Source organism: Mesoplodon mirus (genome assembly GCF_964341445.2).
Source record: "Mesoplodon mirus genome assembly, chromosome: 19".
Taxonomy (NCBI): Eukaryota; Metazoa; Chordata; class Mammalia; order Artiodactyla; family Ziphiidae; genus Mesoplodon; species Mesoplodon mirus.
In genome coordinates this window covers 64,658,023-64,675,114 of record NC_138995.1, presented here as the reverse complement: position 1 = coordinate 64,675,114, position 17,092 = coordinate 64,658,023, and positions in this window count along the sequence as shown.

Below are 17,092 nucleotides of genomic sequence, written 5' to 3'. Positions count from 1 at the left end.
TATGTTTCTTTTATCTTTTGTCAGTAATTTAGAATATAATGTATGAGTCACAACTGTTTTACATTTTTTTTTTTTTTTTTTTTTTGGCTGCGCTGGGTTTTCGTTGTGGCAAGTGGGCTCTTCATTGCGGCCTGTGAGGTTAGCAGCCCTGCGGCCTGTGGGATGTTAGTTCCCCGACCAGGGATCAATCCCCTGTCCCCTACATTGGAAGGCAGATTCTTAACCACTGGACCACCAAGGAAGTCCCACAACTGTTTTATGTTTGAAGAAGCTAACATATTGTGATCTAAAATGATTGTACCTTTTGCATCTTACCAGCAATGTATGAGAATTCCATTTCTTCCATATTCTACTGAATACTTGGTTTATCAGTCGTGTTAATTTTAGCCTTTTAACTGAGTTTTTAGAGTTACATCACTTTCTGTTTTGAGTTTCTGTAAGGATTTATGATGAGCGTTTTTTCAGATGTTCATTTGCTATCTGTGTATCTTTGTTAAAATATTTGCTCAAATCTTTTTCTTTATTGACGTTTGGCTATTTTCCTTTAACAAATAGGACAATGAAACAACAAAGATGTATGTTGGAATTTCACTCATTTTTAAATATTTTTAATAATATTACTTTTAAAAAGTGATTTTGCTTTATGGAGTAACTTTACTGGCAGAATTTTCTCACTTGAAAAAAATCTGCAGTATTCATAATGCAGTGGATACTTAGACATACCATTTTAAATTTAATCTGCGTTTTTAACATATTCTGTATATTCGTAAGTTCAGTCACTGAAGAATACAATAAAGTCTTGCTTTATAGTGTTTACACATTTTCCTGGTTTATATCACCGTGGAAGTTGGTGGGTTGGAGCAGATGGGGACAAGATTTATTTTTCTATCTATCTAACTGTCTATCTACCTATCTATCTATTGCTGTGTTGGGTATTTGTTGCTGCTCACGGGCTTTCTCTAGTTGCAGGAGCGGGGACTACTCTTCATTGTGGTGCGTGGGCTTCTCATTGTGGTGGTTTCTCTTTGTTGTGGAGCACAGGCTCTAGGGTCACGGGCTTGAGTAGTTGTGGCTTGCAGGCTCAGTAGTTGTGGCTTGCGGGCTCTAGAGCTCAGGCTCAGTGGTTGTGGCACACGGGCTTTGTCGCTCCGTGGCATGTGGGATCTTCCCAGACCAGGGCTCGAACCCGTGTCCCCTGCATTGGCAGGTGGATTCTTAATCACTGCGCCACCAGGGAAGTCCCAGGGACAAGATTTCATCAGGATGGACTGGTCTTCCTTTGAGTCCCAAAGCCTGGCTGGGGGGCGGGGGATGAAGAGATCAGTGGTCAGACTCCACAAGTCCTCATCTAGTCTGCTGGGTTTAAATTCTGTATCTCTGACCAGTGCAAGGACCCACAGGCAAACACTCCTCCCCAGGCCTGTTTCCTCCTATGTAAGGTGGGGATTAGGAGCTGACCTGCCTCTGGTCCACTGAAAGATGTGAAGAGGGGAGCCGTCCATTCCTATGCAGCTCCCATTGCGGGTGACATTCTGGTGCCAGCCACCTTTAGCTCCCCCTGATGTCCTCCGATCCCTCTAGCCCCAGACCCCTCTATCCCCAGGGACATGTCAGAAATAAATGAGGCGTCTCACAACCCACGATCTGGGTCAGCCCCCACGGACGTATATGCATCGAGGAGGGGGCTGCTGGTTACTGAGGTCTCTATGTGGATTCCCCAGTGGGAAATAATCTGGGCAACTTGCTAAAGCTCCTTGAGCCTCAGTTTGCTGACTTGGACATAGAGTTGTTAACTTTGGCCCCTGGGAGGATCAATGAAAGTAACAAAACACTGAGCACTTAACACCTGAATTCCAGGGTTTGTATTTTAAGCTTGTATGTGGCGTATTTATTTAAAATTTTAATAGAAAATATTTTCATAAGTTTCCTTTTCACAAGTCTCTTATTGTACTTAACTCTAATTTATTGGTATTTTTATTGTATTAGTAACATTCTCATTTTGTTCCATTTTTTAGAGTGCCATGTAAGTTAATATAAATGCCATATAAATATACTGTGAAATTTTACTCAATCCATATGTGTATCATTGTTATAGCGTATTTCTCCTGAATCCATTTACTCTGTGAGATTGAGAGCACACTCATCAATTGATGGATTATCACAGAAATAGTTTGATTCTTTTTCAAGTGTACTGAGAGATCTCTTACTTCTGTTTGCCCTAACTGATAAATTAGTTCTCTTCAGATCCTCTTTAAACATATTTCATTTATTATGCTGAAATGCAAAATGACCAATTCTATTAGAGTATGTTATTTCACATACCAGATAGTCTTTTCATGTAAGTTTTTTTTGTTCATTAGTTTTTTTTCCTTCCCCTGAAACTCAATGCAAGTTTTGTTTATTTAAAAATAGTTTATTTAATATGATGTAAACAACAGATAACTACTTAGAAAACATTCTTATTTCAATGAATATTCATTTGAATGTACTGGAAAGGTTGCAAGTAAGTTTTTAAAAAATCCAGTTCAGTGAAATGTGGCTGGTAAAAGTATGTGATAAAGTAAGAAATATATAATTCTATAAGTATTCTACAGTCAGAATGTTTTGGAAACATTTAAAATTATCAGTCCACTTTAATTCTGGCTGGTTATGGGTAGATTTTGATATCAAAACAAAATTTTCACAAATTAGATTATTGTAAAGTAATTGGATAGTTTTCACAAAAATTGCCTGTTGCAAAATGTTGCCCAGTGTTTTTATGGTTTTATGGATACTGAAAATATTACAGACAATTTTTTTACATTATACACGTTATTTTTGTCATTTAAATTTTTAGTTGTTACTGTATTTTGCCGCAGCAGTGAAAGCCCAGAATCCTAACCACTAGGCCATCAGGGAACTCCCCACTTGAATTTTTATTTACAAAAATCAAAAGTATATTTTGTGGCCTTAAATTGGGGCTTAGCTTGTAATGACTTGCACACCTCAGTTTATTAAAAAAGAAAAATCTTTTTTTACATTTTTAGTTGAAGTATAGTTGCTGTACAGTATTATATAAGTTACAGGTGTACAATATAGTGATTCATAATTTTTTTTTTTTTTTTTTTGCAGTATGCGGGCCTCTCACCGCTGCGGCCTTTCCCGTTGTGGAGCACAGGCTCTGGATGCGCATGTCCAGCGGCCATGGCTCACGGGCCCAGCCGCTCTGCGGCATGTAGGATCTTCCCAGACTGGGGCACGAACCCATGTCCCCTGCATCGGCAGGCGGACTCTCAACCACTGCGCCACCAGGGAAGCCCCTGATTCATACTCCATTTATAGTTATCAACTATTGGCTGTATTCCCCGTGTTGTTCACTATATCCTCATGGTTTAGTTTATAGCTAATAGGTTGTACCTCTTACTCCTCTACCCCTCTATTGCCCCTTCCCCCTTCTGTCTCCCCTCTGGTAACCGTTAGTTCTCTATATTTGTGAGCCTGTTTCTTTTTTGTTATATTCACTAGTTTGTTGTATGTTTAATATTCCACATATAAGTGATATCATACAGTATTTGTCTTTCTCTATCTGACTTCACTTTGTTTGATAATCTCTAGGACCATCCATGTTGCTGCAAATGGCAAATTTCCTTCTTTATGGCTAAGTAGTATCCCATCATACATTGCGTTGGCCAAAAAGTTCGTTCGGGTTGTTTTGTAAGATGCTATGGAAAAACCCGAATGAACTTTTTGGCCAACACTATATATACCATATCTTTTTAAACCATTCATCTATTCATGGGCATTTAGGTTGCTTCCATATCTTGGCCATTGTAAATTATGCTGCTGCGAACATTAGGGTGCATGTATCTTTTTGAATTAGTGTTTTTGGTATTTTTGGATATATACCCCAGAGTGCAATTGCTGCATCATGTGGTAATTCTGTTTTTAGTTTTTTAAACCTCCATATACTGTTTTCCACAATGGCTGCACGGATTTACGTTGCCACCAGCAGTATGAAGGTTCCCCTTTTTCCACACCCTCTCCAGCATTTATTATTTAAAGACTTTTTGCGTTTTTCTTTTGCCTTGCTGTGCGGCTTGTGGGATCTCAGTTTCCCGACCAGGGATTGAACCCCGGCCACGGCAGTGAAGCCTGGAATCCTAACCACTAGACCACCAGGGAACTCCCTATTTGTAGACTTTTTGATGATAGCCATTCTGACCTGTCAGCCTTTCTCTGTACACTTAACCCTCATTTGAAGCCCAGCCCCAGTGGCCCTTCATCTCAGGTCCAGTTGCTCTATCAGAGAGCCACTGTGCCCATGAACTAATCTGCCAGCCTGGCTGAAGCACCCCAGGCACCACCAAGGTTCACAACAAAATCCTCGTGATTCTGTAGAGCAGTGAATAAACAGCAGGCTTCAATGTCATCTTGCCTCAGTTACAACTGTCTCCACACCCGTCTCATGTCCACACATTCCTCAGAAGCCTTGGCCACCTGACAAATTATCCTCTCTCCCACACCAGTGCTTATGATGCCCCCCACCTTCACCCAGGTACCCAAGCTCTCTATGCACTTGTGGCACCCACCCTCCTCTTTCTGATTTGCTATTGGCATTACCATCATGTTCAGGATTCCTCCTACTAATATTAACAAAAGCTCCCCCTGGTCCACAAACCGTCCACCACGTTTTGTAGATGTGTCCATCCAAAAACCCTTCCCATAGTTCCAGACCTGTGTGTCCAGCTGCCTGCTAAATAACTCCACTCTTTTGTTCTATGAAATATCTCATACCCTCAACTTGGCCAAAAAGGAAACTGATGATATCCCTAATGAGAATTATTTCCACTATGGAACACCCAACACAGGTGATGGAGCTTCCATCCTTCCACCTCCCAACACGAAAAATCTTGGTGTCATACCTGACTCCTACCTTACTTTCTCTCAACATCACAATCCGAAAAACCATGCTGTCCCGTTTTAGAAATTTATTTATTTTTGGCTGCGTTGGATCTTTGTTGCTGCACGCAGGCCTTCTATAGTTGCGGTGGGCAGGGGCTACTCTTCGTTGCGGTGCTCAGGCTTCTCATTGCGGTGGCTTCTCGTTGCGGAGCACGGGCTCTAGGCGTGTGTCTAGATCACAGGCTCAGTATTTGTGGTGCATGGGCTTAGTTGCTCCACGGCATGTGGGATCTTCCTGGACCAGGGCTCGAACCCGTGTCCCCTGCATTGGCAGGTGGATTCTTAACCACCACACCACCAGGGAAGTCTGGCTGTCCTGTTTTTAAAAACTGATTCAAAAATTCATTAACTTCTCCCACCTCCACAACCACAACAATTGCCCACACCGACAGCACTCACCCAAATGTCTTGGAGGTGAAACCAGCTGGAACCCTGGATGTGGGATTTCCACCAGGCAGATTTCTGGGGGCAGCACCCATCCAGCACAGTTGCAGGGATAGGACCACTACTCCAGTGGGTCTGGAAGGCAGAGCATTAAGCCAAAAAGGATTATTTATGAGCCATAAGAGCTCATGATGTTTGCCTTGCTAGGTTTTGGACTTGTTTAGGAACCCTCCTTTATTTCCCATTTCCCCCATTTGTAATGGAAATGTCTATCCTATGCCTGTCCCACTATTACATTTTGGAAGCATGGAACTTTTGGTTTCACAGCTGGAGAGCAGTTTTGCCTCAGGGTTGATTGTACTTTGAGTCTCATTCATATCTGACTTAGATGATATGTAGATGAGTCTTTGAACTTTCTAATATCACACTAAAACTTACTATAAAGTTACACACTTTTTCTTTCATGTTTCCTTTCTGTGTTCATTGAAGAGTGTAAGCTGCATGAAAACAAGAGGTTTTCCTCTGTCATGGTTCTCATGCACCTGAAACAGTGCCTGACGCTGAGTATTTTGTTCAATGAAAATTTATTAGAACCGTGAATAAACATGACACCCGAAATTCTTGTTCACTTTCACTAGTCTGACTACTCTTAACGTCCACTCCAGTTCTTTCTCCAAGCCGGTATTAATGTTTTCAAGAATAAAAGCCCTACCAAAAGTTCTCTCAAGTATTAACTGTCTTCAACATCATCTGCTATTTCCCCAGAGCGATATCTGCCCCTGTCTTTGAATAACTGCATAAATATTAATAACTTTCCAACACCTGCATTTCAAAACTTCTTCTGATATTATCTCATTTCCCCATGAAAAACTCTACCTGCAATCACTGGAAAATGATAATCACTTACCAGCAAGGACACGAGATCATAAGCTTAAGATGTCCTCCTTTATATGAGTGTTCAGATACTCCCTTCCACACGTTCTGCGACTCTGAAAGTTGCAGCTATTGGCCCATACCAAAATGACATTAGTTAAGTTGCTCTCCGTTTGAGATAGATGTCTGTACACTAAAAGGAATTGAGTTTATGTTAGGAAATGGAATAAGATATATGGATGAAAGTGTTTCTTAATGGGTAGGACACAATCACCGACTCTATAGGCAAGAGAGAAGCTTTGTGTGGAACCAGAGGTAAAACTCCTGCTTGTCCACCTAATGTAAAATATCCATCTTCTTTCTTCACAGTCATGGCCCTGTACGGACTGATTTCTCTTGCTCATAGCCTATCATAATACCACTCAGAAAACTGACTATGGCTTCAGATACATGCACTTGAAGAACAGTTATATAATGTGTCCAGCTACGCGCTGAGTCATGTCTGAATGACTCTAATAATATGGCCGTTTAGATCTGTACATTTGAGAGCATCTCAAATAATATTTTTACTTTCTGAGGGCTGACTGAGCATCACGAAGTCTGAAATTTTGTCACTTTGCTGCACTTAACAACGAACAGAGCCCCTCCCTTCCTCGAGGTAGGATGACTGCTTTCCAGCATCCCTCCCAGTGCCGCAAAAGTTCTGGTTGGTCAGAAAGGAGAACCCCCTTTGCGGCGACATCTAAAGCCCCGCGAACTACATTACCCGGAAGATCCTGCGCCGAGCTGAGCCAAGGAACACCAGGATAAATGCATTTCCGGGAGAATTCTTCACGTCAGGGCGGGACTTCCGGCCTCCTCCTCGTGGCGGCCACTTTAACTGCCCTGGGTCTGTTCTGGCTACGCGGCAGCTGGGTGACGGGACTGAAAAAGCGCGAGAGGAGGCGCTGTCCGCGCGCCACAGAGGCGGGTCTGAGGTTCGGCGACACCGCCCGGAGTGCCCCGCATCAGGCCCGGGAGACGGACTGCCGTGCCAGCGTCCCACCTCCTCTCTCGCCGCTCCCGGCCGCGCTCCGCCCACGGACTGCTATGGCGTCTGCGGCGGCGGCGCTGAGGGACCCTCCTCAGGTAGACGCTCGGCCTCCGGGCCCTCACCGCCCTCACCCCACCAGACACCAAAACCCCGAGTGCGGGGCGCCTGCTCATGTGCCCTCAGCCCAGGCTGTGACCAGGACTGTGAGGCGGTCTGGGTGGGGCCCTGTTTCCGACAGTGGGATGGCGCGTGGGAGAGGGTGGCAGGCGGAGGGACCGGCAGGTGCAAAGGCTTGGAGGTCAGGCTGAGGCGGGAGGATTCGGGAAACCTGGGGTCCATCTGATGTCTGCAGGAAACAGAGTGAGCCGGAGTGGCACCTGGACCGGCAGAGAGGTGGTTCCTTTTTCTGAGGGCCCTGGGGGCCGTGGAGGTTAGTGGACAGAAGAGGGACACATTATGTGTTAGGGTTTTAAAAGTTATCAAAATGCTGCTCAGAGAGGGAGCAGACTGGAATGTGGGTGACGAAGGCATTGAGACAGAGAGAATAGAGCCTTTGTCCAAGGTCAGAGATCTGGTAAGAGGCAGCTCTAGGATTGAGACACAGACGTTAGTAAGTTACCCGAGGTCCAGGTTCCGGGGTCGGGTGTGGATACAGGGGAGTCCTGCGCACATGGAGCCCAGCCATGGTTGCCTTTCACTTCCCACGTGTTCTGAACGTTGAAAAAGCCCTTAGGGATCCTACACAAGACAGGAAAGGGTGTCCTAGTCCCTCACTGGTAATGACACCACCCGTAGGGTGGCTGGGTATTGTGTCTTGAGAGTCTTCCCTTGATATATTCTCAGCTCTTAGCTGTGCGGGCCCTGAGGATATTCTCAAGCTGTGGGTCCTGTGTGCAGGACAAGGGTAAATACAGGTGTTCACTTTCCTGACAACCTGTATAAACCGTTGGAACCTGTATGGAAGGTTATCCCAGGAACAGATACTAGCATGTGCAAGTGCTTGGAGGTGTGACTGAGTTGGGAACAGGGTACAAGAGGTCTTCGTTCTTTCAGTTAGGAACAAAGAGCAGGGGACCTGGTAATCAGGCCTGTGATGTGGCTGTCTGAGAAGTTGGGCATCATTTATGGAAGTAATGAGAGATTTGAATAAGAGGAAGTGTTGGTACTAATCAGAGTTCAGTAGGCTGCATTTGGCTGGAGAGAAGAGAAAAGACTATGGAGTTAAGGAGGCAGCGAGCCCAGGAAGAGGTTACTGTTGTAATCCAGGTGAGTGTTGAAGGAACAGAACTGTGGCCATGAATGTGGGAGACAAGTTTGGATTCTAAGTACATTTTTTAGAAAGAGCCAAGTAGATTTTTGGATGTTGTAGGTAAGGGAGAAGTTAAGGATGACTCCAGGGTTTTTGGCCCTAGGAGCTGAAGGAATGGATCCTTCATCAACTTGGATATGACAGGTGCAGTATGTTTATTTCCTTGTGCGCATCAGAAATTTTGTTTTGGGCTTTTTATGGGTCTGGGGTATTTCAGAGAACAGTGAGTGGAGCCATCAAATGGGCAGCTGGACATATATGTCTAAAATTTAGGGAAGGTCTCAGGATGGAGACTTACAAGAGTGGTGGCTATTATAAGGACCAGAGCAGAGATGTGGATGACATTTCAAAAGTGGAATGCAGGTTAGAGTGGTAATGCTATTAGTGGGTCAGAAAGACTAGGGTGCATGCCGAGGAGTGGGTCTCTCGCTTAGCACCTGGTTGAGGTTCCTGAGTATAACAAACACAGGTGAGAGAGAGAATGGCTCTGGTTGGTCTGGGAGAGATGATCTGGCAGGTGGCCAAGGCTTCCATGGGATGAATGGGTGCAAAATACGTGGTTTGGGAGGCAGAGAAATAATTGAGACAGTTTGACACTGAGGCCAGGGCTCCTGCTAATTCACTACTGTCCAGATTCTCCAGAATCGTGTAGTGAGCCTTGTTGGGGTCAGGAGTGTTTTAGTCTTGCTGGTGGATAAGATCCAGGGTAAATGGAGTCATTTGTGAAAGTCGTTATGCCTGGCAGGGAGATTGTAAGGGCTGGGGTTGTGAGGAAGTTTGAGTAGAGAGAGGAGGGTTGTGACTGTTGAGGGGACAGGCAATCAGACAGCGCATCACAGAAGTAGAAGAATGTCATGGGTGTCTGTAATTCACATGTGGTTCTGAGTGGCTGATATTGAAGCAAGGATCGGAAGCAGGTGGAGAGGCCTGCAAAGCACCATGAGGGGCTTTCCCTGGTATTGGGATTCATCAGAGGTCTGGGATTGTACTGAATAGTTTTTGAGTGTCAAGCAGTCTCGAAGGAAACTATGGGCCAGGTATATGGTTAAGTCCAGGGAGATACCTGTATTGTAGAGCAGGAAGGTAGGCAACACTGTGGGAGTGTAAACCTGGAAAATGATGATGTTAGAGAGTGAGAGTCTACAGAATGATGTGCACATACATAGGTAATGTGAGCTTATGGCCCCACAGCCCTGGTATTGGGGACTTAATGGTGAAGCATGAGCCCAGGTTTGACTGTGTCTTGTACGTACAGTCTGGGAGACCTCAGGGGAATTGCTTGGCAGGAGGGATGGGGCTCTGCTAGCCAGGCCCAGAGCTTACATGGCATCTATATGTCCCCCTGTCTGTTATTGCTGAGGGCTGAACACAGTGGTTCATGGGACCTGAGGAGAGAGTGAGCATCAGTGGCACCAGGTCCTGGTATCTCCTTTGAGGTGGGAAGCTTGGGAGGAGGATGATAGTGGGGTAGATGTGTGACGTGATGGACTGTGGGTTCTCAGAGTGTTCATTGTTTCATCTGTCCCCATGTTGACAGCACAGTATGACCTTTGAGGACATCGCCGTGTACCTCTCGTGGGAGGAATGGAGGCTCCTTGATGAGGTTCAGGGCACTTGTACCACGATGTGATGCTGGACAACTTTGCACTCATATGCTCCCTGGGTAAGACTCTCACAGCCTTCCCAGTGACCTGGAGGGAGCTCTGTATTCTGGCTCACCCCCCTTTTCTGCGGGGATGCTCTGTCCTTGTGACATGTGGACCTCAGGCACTGCTTGTTTCCCCAGCTTTCTGGGTAGTTGCTGTGGTAGGTATGCCTGGGTTGTTCGCAATTCCTTCTTCTCTCCCCTGCAACCCCAATATTTGCTGTACCGGATCCTCACGGGGAAGAATTTGAGGTCTGTAGTTCTGCAGTGCGTTTAATGATCTGTACCATCTTGTAACTGAAGATTTGTGCTTCTCGAGCAACAACTTCCCATTTGTCCCATCCCACAGCCCCTGGCCTTCTACTCTCTGTTTCTGTGAGTTCAACGTTTTTGTTTGTTTTAAATTCTACATGTAAGTGATATCATACATTATTTGGCATAACGTCCGTCTGGTTCATCCATGTTGTCCCACATGGCAGGACTACCTTTGTTTTTAAGGCTATATAATATTCAAGGCATGCATGTGTATGTGTGAGTATATCACACCTTGTTTATCCATTCCTTCGTGGATGGACACTCAGGTTGTTTCCATATCTTGTGTATTATCCATAATGCTGCTGTGAACGTGACAGTGCAGGTTATCTTTTCCCCTTTGGATTTCATTTCTTTTGGCTATATTCCAAGCAGTGGGACTGCTGGATCATATGATAGTTCTGTTTTGAATTTTTGAGGAACTTCCATACTGTTTATTCATAATGCCTGTACCAGTTTATCTTGCTACCAAGTATACAGGGGTTCCCTTATCTGTATACCTTTGCCAACCCTTAACTCTTTCTTTCTTCCTCCCTCCCTCCTTCCTTCCCCTTCCCTTTTCTTTCTTCCTTCCTTCCTTTCTTTTCTTTCTTTCTCTCTCTCTCTTTCTTTCTTCCCTTCCTTCTTTCCCCTCTCTCTCTCTCTCCCTCTCTTTCTTTCTTTCCTGGAGTATCGTTGCTTTACAGTGTTTTGTTAGTTTATACTGTATAGCAGCGTGCATCCGCTATACCTCTACATATATCCCCTATTGTGTGGATTTCCTTCTCATTTGGGTCACCATAGAGCATTGAGTAGCGTTCCCTGTGCTCTACAGTAGGTTCTCATTAGTTACCTACTTTATACACAGTATCAATAGTGTATATATGTCAATCCCAATCTCCCAATTCATCCCACCCTCTTGTCCTTTTGATGATAGCCATCCTAACAGTTACATAGTAATATCTCATCGTGGTTTGGATTTACATTTCCCTGATGATTAGTCAGGAAGAATAATTTTTCATATACTTGTTAGCCATTTGTGTATCATCTTTGGAATAATGCCTAATCAGATCCTCTGCCTATATATATATATATATGTATACTTTTTTTGTAAAAACAGGTACAAAGTTTATTGCTAGAGACATAGCACAACAGCAAGTGGGAGAGCACACCAAGAATGAACTTTAGGATTCATGTTCTATTTCTGTGAAAAATTCCATTGTGATTTTGATAAGAATTGCATTGAATCTGTATATCGCATTGGGTAGTGTGGACATTGTAACATTATTAATTCTTCCTATACAAGGACATTGGATATCTTTTCATTTATTTGTGTCACTTGCTTTTATCAGTGTCTTATAATTTTCAGAGTCCAGATCTTTTACTTCCTTGGTTAAATTTATTCATATGTATTTTATTGGTTTTGGTATCGTAAATGTGATTGCTTTCCTAGTTTCTTATTCTGATATTTCATTCTTAGTTTATAAAAATGCAACTGATTTTTGCATATTGAATTTGTATCCTGTAAGTTAACTGAATTTGTTTAATATTTGTAACAGTTTTACGGGAGAGTCTTTAGGGTACGCTATATATAAGATCATGCCTTCTGCAGACACAGTTTTACTTCTTTTATGATTTTATTATTATTACTTTTTTCTCTTGACCAAGTGTTCTGGGTAGGCCTTCCAGAACAATACTGAATAGAAATGAGGACAGTGGGCATCTTTTTTTTTTTTTTTAAATAAATTTATTTATTTATTTTGGCTGCATTGGGTCTTCGTTGCTGTGTGCGGGTTTTCTCTAGTTGTGGCGAGCGGGGTCTACTCTTCATTGTGGTCAGCGGGCTTCTCATTGCAGTGACTTCTTTGTTTCAGAGCATGGGCTCTAGGCGCGTGGGCTTCTTCATTGCAGTGTGTGGGTGCAGTTGTTAAGAATCCACCTGCCAGTGCAGGGGATATGGGTTCGAGCCCAGGTCTGGGAAGATCCCACATGCTGCAGAGCAACTAAGCCTGTGTGCCACAACTACTGAGCCTGTGCTCTAGAGCCCATGAGCCACAACTACTGAGCCCACATGCCCCAACTACTGAAGCCCGTGCGCCTAGAGCCCGTGCTCTGCAACAAGAGAAGCCACCGCAATGAGAAGCCTGCACACTGCAACAAAGAGTAGCCTCCGCTTACCTGAACTAGAGAAAGCCCGCATGCAGCAATGAAGACCCAAGGAAGGGAGGGCGGGAGGAAGGAAGGCAAACGATGGCTGTATTTCTCTGTGCTGTAAAATATATCCTTGTTGCTTAGCTTCTTGGGAGATTTTTGATTAATGATTCAGTTTCCTTACTTGTTACTGACCTATTCAGATTTTTTTTCTTCATGATTTAGTGTTGCTAGGTTGTTTGTTTCAAAGAATTTCTTCTACTTTATCCAGTTTGTTGGCATTTAATTGTTCATTATAGTTTTTTATGATTTTTATGTATCTATAATATCAGTTGTAATATCTCCTCCATTTCTGATTTCATTTATTTGAGTCTCCTTTTCTAATTTAATGTAGCTGAAGGTTTGTCAATTTTGGTTCTTTTCAAAAACCAGCTCTTAGCTTTGTTAACCTTCCTATTGTTTCTTCAGTCTGTATTTTATTTCTGCTCTGACCCTTGTTATTTCCTTCCTTCTACATTTGAACTTAGTTCTTTTTTTTCCTAGTTCCTTGTGGTGTAAAGTGAGTTTGTGTATTTGAGATTTTTCTTTTTCCTTAATATAGACATTTATTGCTATCAGGTTTACTTTTAGAAATTCTTCTGCTGCATCACATAAGTTTTGGCATGTTTTGATCCATTTTACTTTGTCTCAAGATAATTTTACTTTTCCTTCTGATGTTTTTTCTTCAACACATTAATGGTTCAGGAATGTGTTTTTTGTTTGTTTTTTTGGGGTTTTTTGCGGTACGTGGGCCTCTCACTGTTGTGGCCTCTCCCATTGCGGAGCACAGGCTCCGGACACGCAGGCTCAGTGGCCATGGCTCACGGGCCCAGCCGCTCCGCGGCATGTGGGATCCTCCCGGACCGGGGCACGAACCCACGTCCCCTGCATCGGCAGGTGGACTCTCAACCACTGCGCCACCAGGGAAGCCCTATTTTTTTAAAAAAATATTCATTATTTATTTATTTGGTTGCGTGGGGTCTCAGTTGCAGCATGTGTGCTCCTTAGTTCAGGCTTGCCAGCTCCTTAGTTGCAGCATATGGGCTCCTTACTTGTGGCATGTGAACTCTTAGTTGCGGCAAGCATGTGGGATCTAGTTCCCTGACCAGGGATTGAACCCAGCCCCCCTGCATTGGGGGCGTGAAGTCTTATCCACTGTGCCACCAGGGAAGTCCCAGGAATGTGTTGTTTAATGTTCATATATGTTTGAACTTCCCCACATTCACAAATATATTATGTTACTGATTTTTAGTTTCCAACCCTTATGGCTGGATAAGATTCTTGATATGATTTCAGTCTTCTTAAATGTGTTAAGACTTGTTTTGTGACCTAACATATGATCTCTCTTAGAGAGTGTTCTGTGTCCACTTGAATGTATTCTGCTGTAGTTGAATTGCATGTTCTGTGTATGTTTGTTAGGTTGAGGTGGTCTAAAGTTCCATTCAGTATTTGGTCAATGTTTGAGCTAAAATGTCATTAAATATTTCCTTATTGATTTTCTATGTGGTTAATTTACCCATTCTCAAAAGATGGGTATTGGAGTCTGCTAATAACTATTTCATTGCTTTCTTTTCTACTTTCCACTTTCTTAGTGTTTGCCTTATACATTTAAGTGCTCTGGTGTTAGATGCATATTACTTATAATATGTTCTGTTCTCTTGATGAGTCAAAACCTTTATCATTATTTAATGACTTTCTTTGTCTCTTGTGATAGGTTTTGAGTTGAAGTTTATTTTTCTTGCCTAAATGTAGGCTATCTATAAGTAAAAGCTACTGTTTTTTGGTTTCCATTTGTATGGAGTTTTTTTTCAATTCCTTCTCTTTCAGCCTATTTGTGTCTTTAAAGCTGAAGTGAGTCTCTTGAAGGCTTTATCCTCAGCCACTGTGTGTCTTCTGAATGGAGATAATTTTGTGAGGACTTTCTAATTGCCATATTGTTAATTTTTGTAGTTCCTTAGTTCCTTTTTTTCTTTCTCACTTTCTTCCTTTGTGATTTGATGGTTTTCGGTAGCAGTGTTCTTTGATTCCTTTCTCTTTCTCTTTTGTGTATCTACTGTAGGTTTTTGCTTTTGTGTTTACCATCAGGTTTGCATGAAACATAACAGTATTTTAAGCTGATAACAACTTAATGTCAGTTCTATACAGAAAGTCCTGTTTTAGAACCCTCCTACACTGTTGGTGGGAATGTAAGTTGGTGTAGCCACTGTGGAAAACAGTATGGAGGTTCCCCAGAAAACTAAAAGGATTACCATATGATCCAGCAATCCCTCTCCTGGGCATATATCCAGATAAAACTATAATTCAAAAAGATATATGCACCCAAATGTTCATAGCAGCACTATTCACAATAGCCAAGACATGGAAACAACCTAAATGCCCATCAATAGATGAATGGTTTAAAAAGATGTGGTATATATTGGGTTGGACGAAAAGTTCATTTGGGTTTTTCCGTAACATCTTATAGAAAAACCCAAATGACCTTTTTGGCCAACCCAGCATATATGATGGAATACTACTCAGCCATAAAGAAGGAAGTTTGACATTTGCAGCAACATAGATGGACCTAGAGACTATCATACTAAGTAAGTCAGAAAGAGAAAGACAAATACCATATGATGTCACTTATATGTGTAGTCTAATATATGGCACAAATGAACCTATCTATGAAACAGTAACAGAATCAGAGAGATAGAGAACAGACTGGTGGTTGCTAAGAGGGAGGGGGTCGGGGAAGGGATGGAGTGGGAGGTTGGGGTTAGCAGGTGTAAGCTGTTTTATTCCTTAAAATTTATTTATTTATTTGTTTATTTTGGCTGCGTTGGGTCTTAATGGCGACATGCGGGATCTTTGTTGTGGCGTGCAGGCTTCTCTCTAGTTGTGATTACGGGCTCCAGAGCGTGCGGGCTGTACAGTTGTGGCATGTGGACTACAGAGTGCATGGGCTCTATATTTTGCAGCATGCAGGTTCTCTAGTTGAGCCACGTGGTCTTAGTTGCCCCATGGCATGTGGGATCTTACTTCCCTGACCAGGGATCAAACCTGTGTCCCCTGCATTGGAGGTCAGATTCTTAACCGCTGGACCACCAGGGAATTCCCAGATGTAAGCTTTTATATATAGAATGAATAAACAACAAAGTCTTACCGTATAGTACAGAGAAGTATATTCAGTATCCTCTGATAAACCATAAAGGAAAAGAATATTTTTAAAAAAGAACGTATATATATGTATAACTGAATCACTTTGCTGTATAGCAATAATTAATACAACATTGTAAATCAACTATACTTCAATAAAAATAAATAAATAAAAGGGGGGAAAGTCCCCTTTTAGTATCTCACCCCTTACGCATTTACGTTTTTTTAAAATTTTTTTTATTTTTGGCTGTGTTGGGTCTTCGTTGCTGTGCGTGAGCTTTTTTCTCCAGTTGTGGTGAGCGGGGGCTATTCTTCATTGCAGTGCACGGGCTTCTCATTGCAGTGGCTTCTCTTGTTGCAGAACATGGGCTCTAGGCATGTGGGCTTCAGTAGGTGAGGCACGCGGGCTCTAGAGCACAGGCTCAGTAGTTGTGGCGCACGGGCTTAGTTGCTCTGCAGCATGTGGGTTCTTCCCAGACCAGGGCTCAAACCCATGTCCGCTGCATTGGCAGGCAGATTCTTAACCACTGCGCCACCAGGGAAGTCCCTGCATTTATGTTTTTGGTGTGACAGTATATATCTTTTTATACTTGTAGTCATTAAGAAATAATTGTGGCTGTAGTAATTTTTAATATTTTTGTCTTTTGTCATTTATGCTAGTATTAAATGATTACCACACCACCATGTTCAGTGTTAGCATATTCTGAGCTTGAGTATATACTTAACCTTTACCACTGTGCTTCATATTTTTGTGTACCTTTCTGTTACTAATTAGTGTTCTCTTTTCAACTTGAGAAGCTCCATTTAGCATTTCTGGTAAGGCAGGTTGAATGGTGATGAACTGTCTCAGCTTTTGTTTGTGCAGGAGAGTTTTTATCACTCCTTCATTTCTGAAGGACAGCTTTGCCAGATAAAGTATTTCTTAGTTGCTGGGTTTTTTTCTTCTGCATTTTGAATTTAATGTCCCACTCTCTCCTAGGTTGCATGGGTTCTGCTGAGAAATGTGCTTATAGCCTTACAGGGCTTCTCTTATATGTTATGAGGGTTTTTTGGCTGCTTTCAAAATTCTCTGTTTTTGACTTTTCAAGCTTTCATTTCACTGTATCTCAGCGAAGATCTTGTTGGATTGAATCTGGATGAGGACCTATGCGCATCATGTACCTGCATGTCCACACCTCTCTCTTGATTTGGTTGATTGTTTCCACCACTTTTTATTTAAATAAGCTTTCTGCTCCTTTCTCTGTCACTTCTTCTTGTGGCACTTCCACAATGCGAATATTATTTCCCTTAA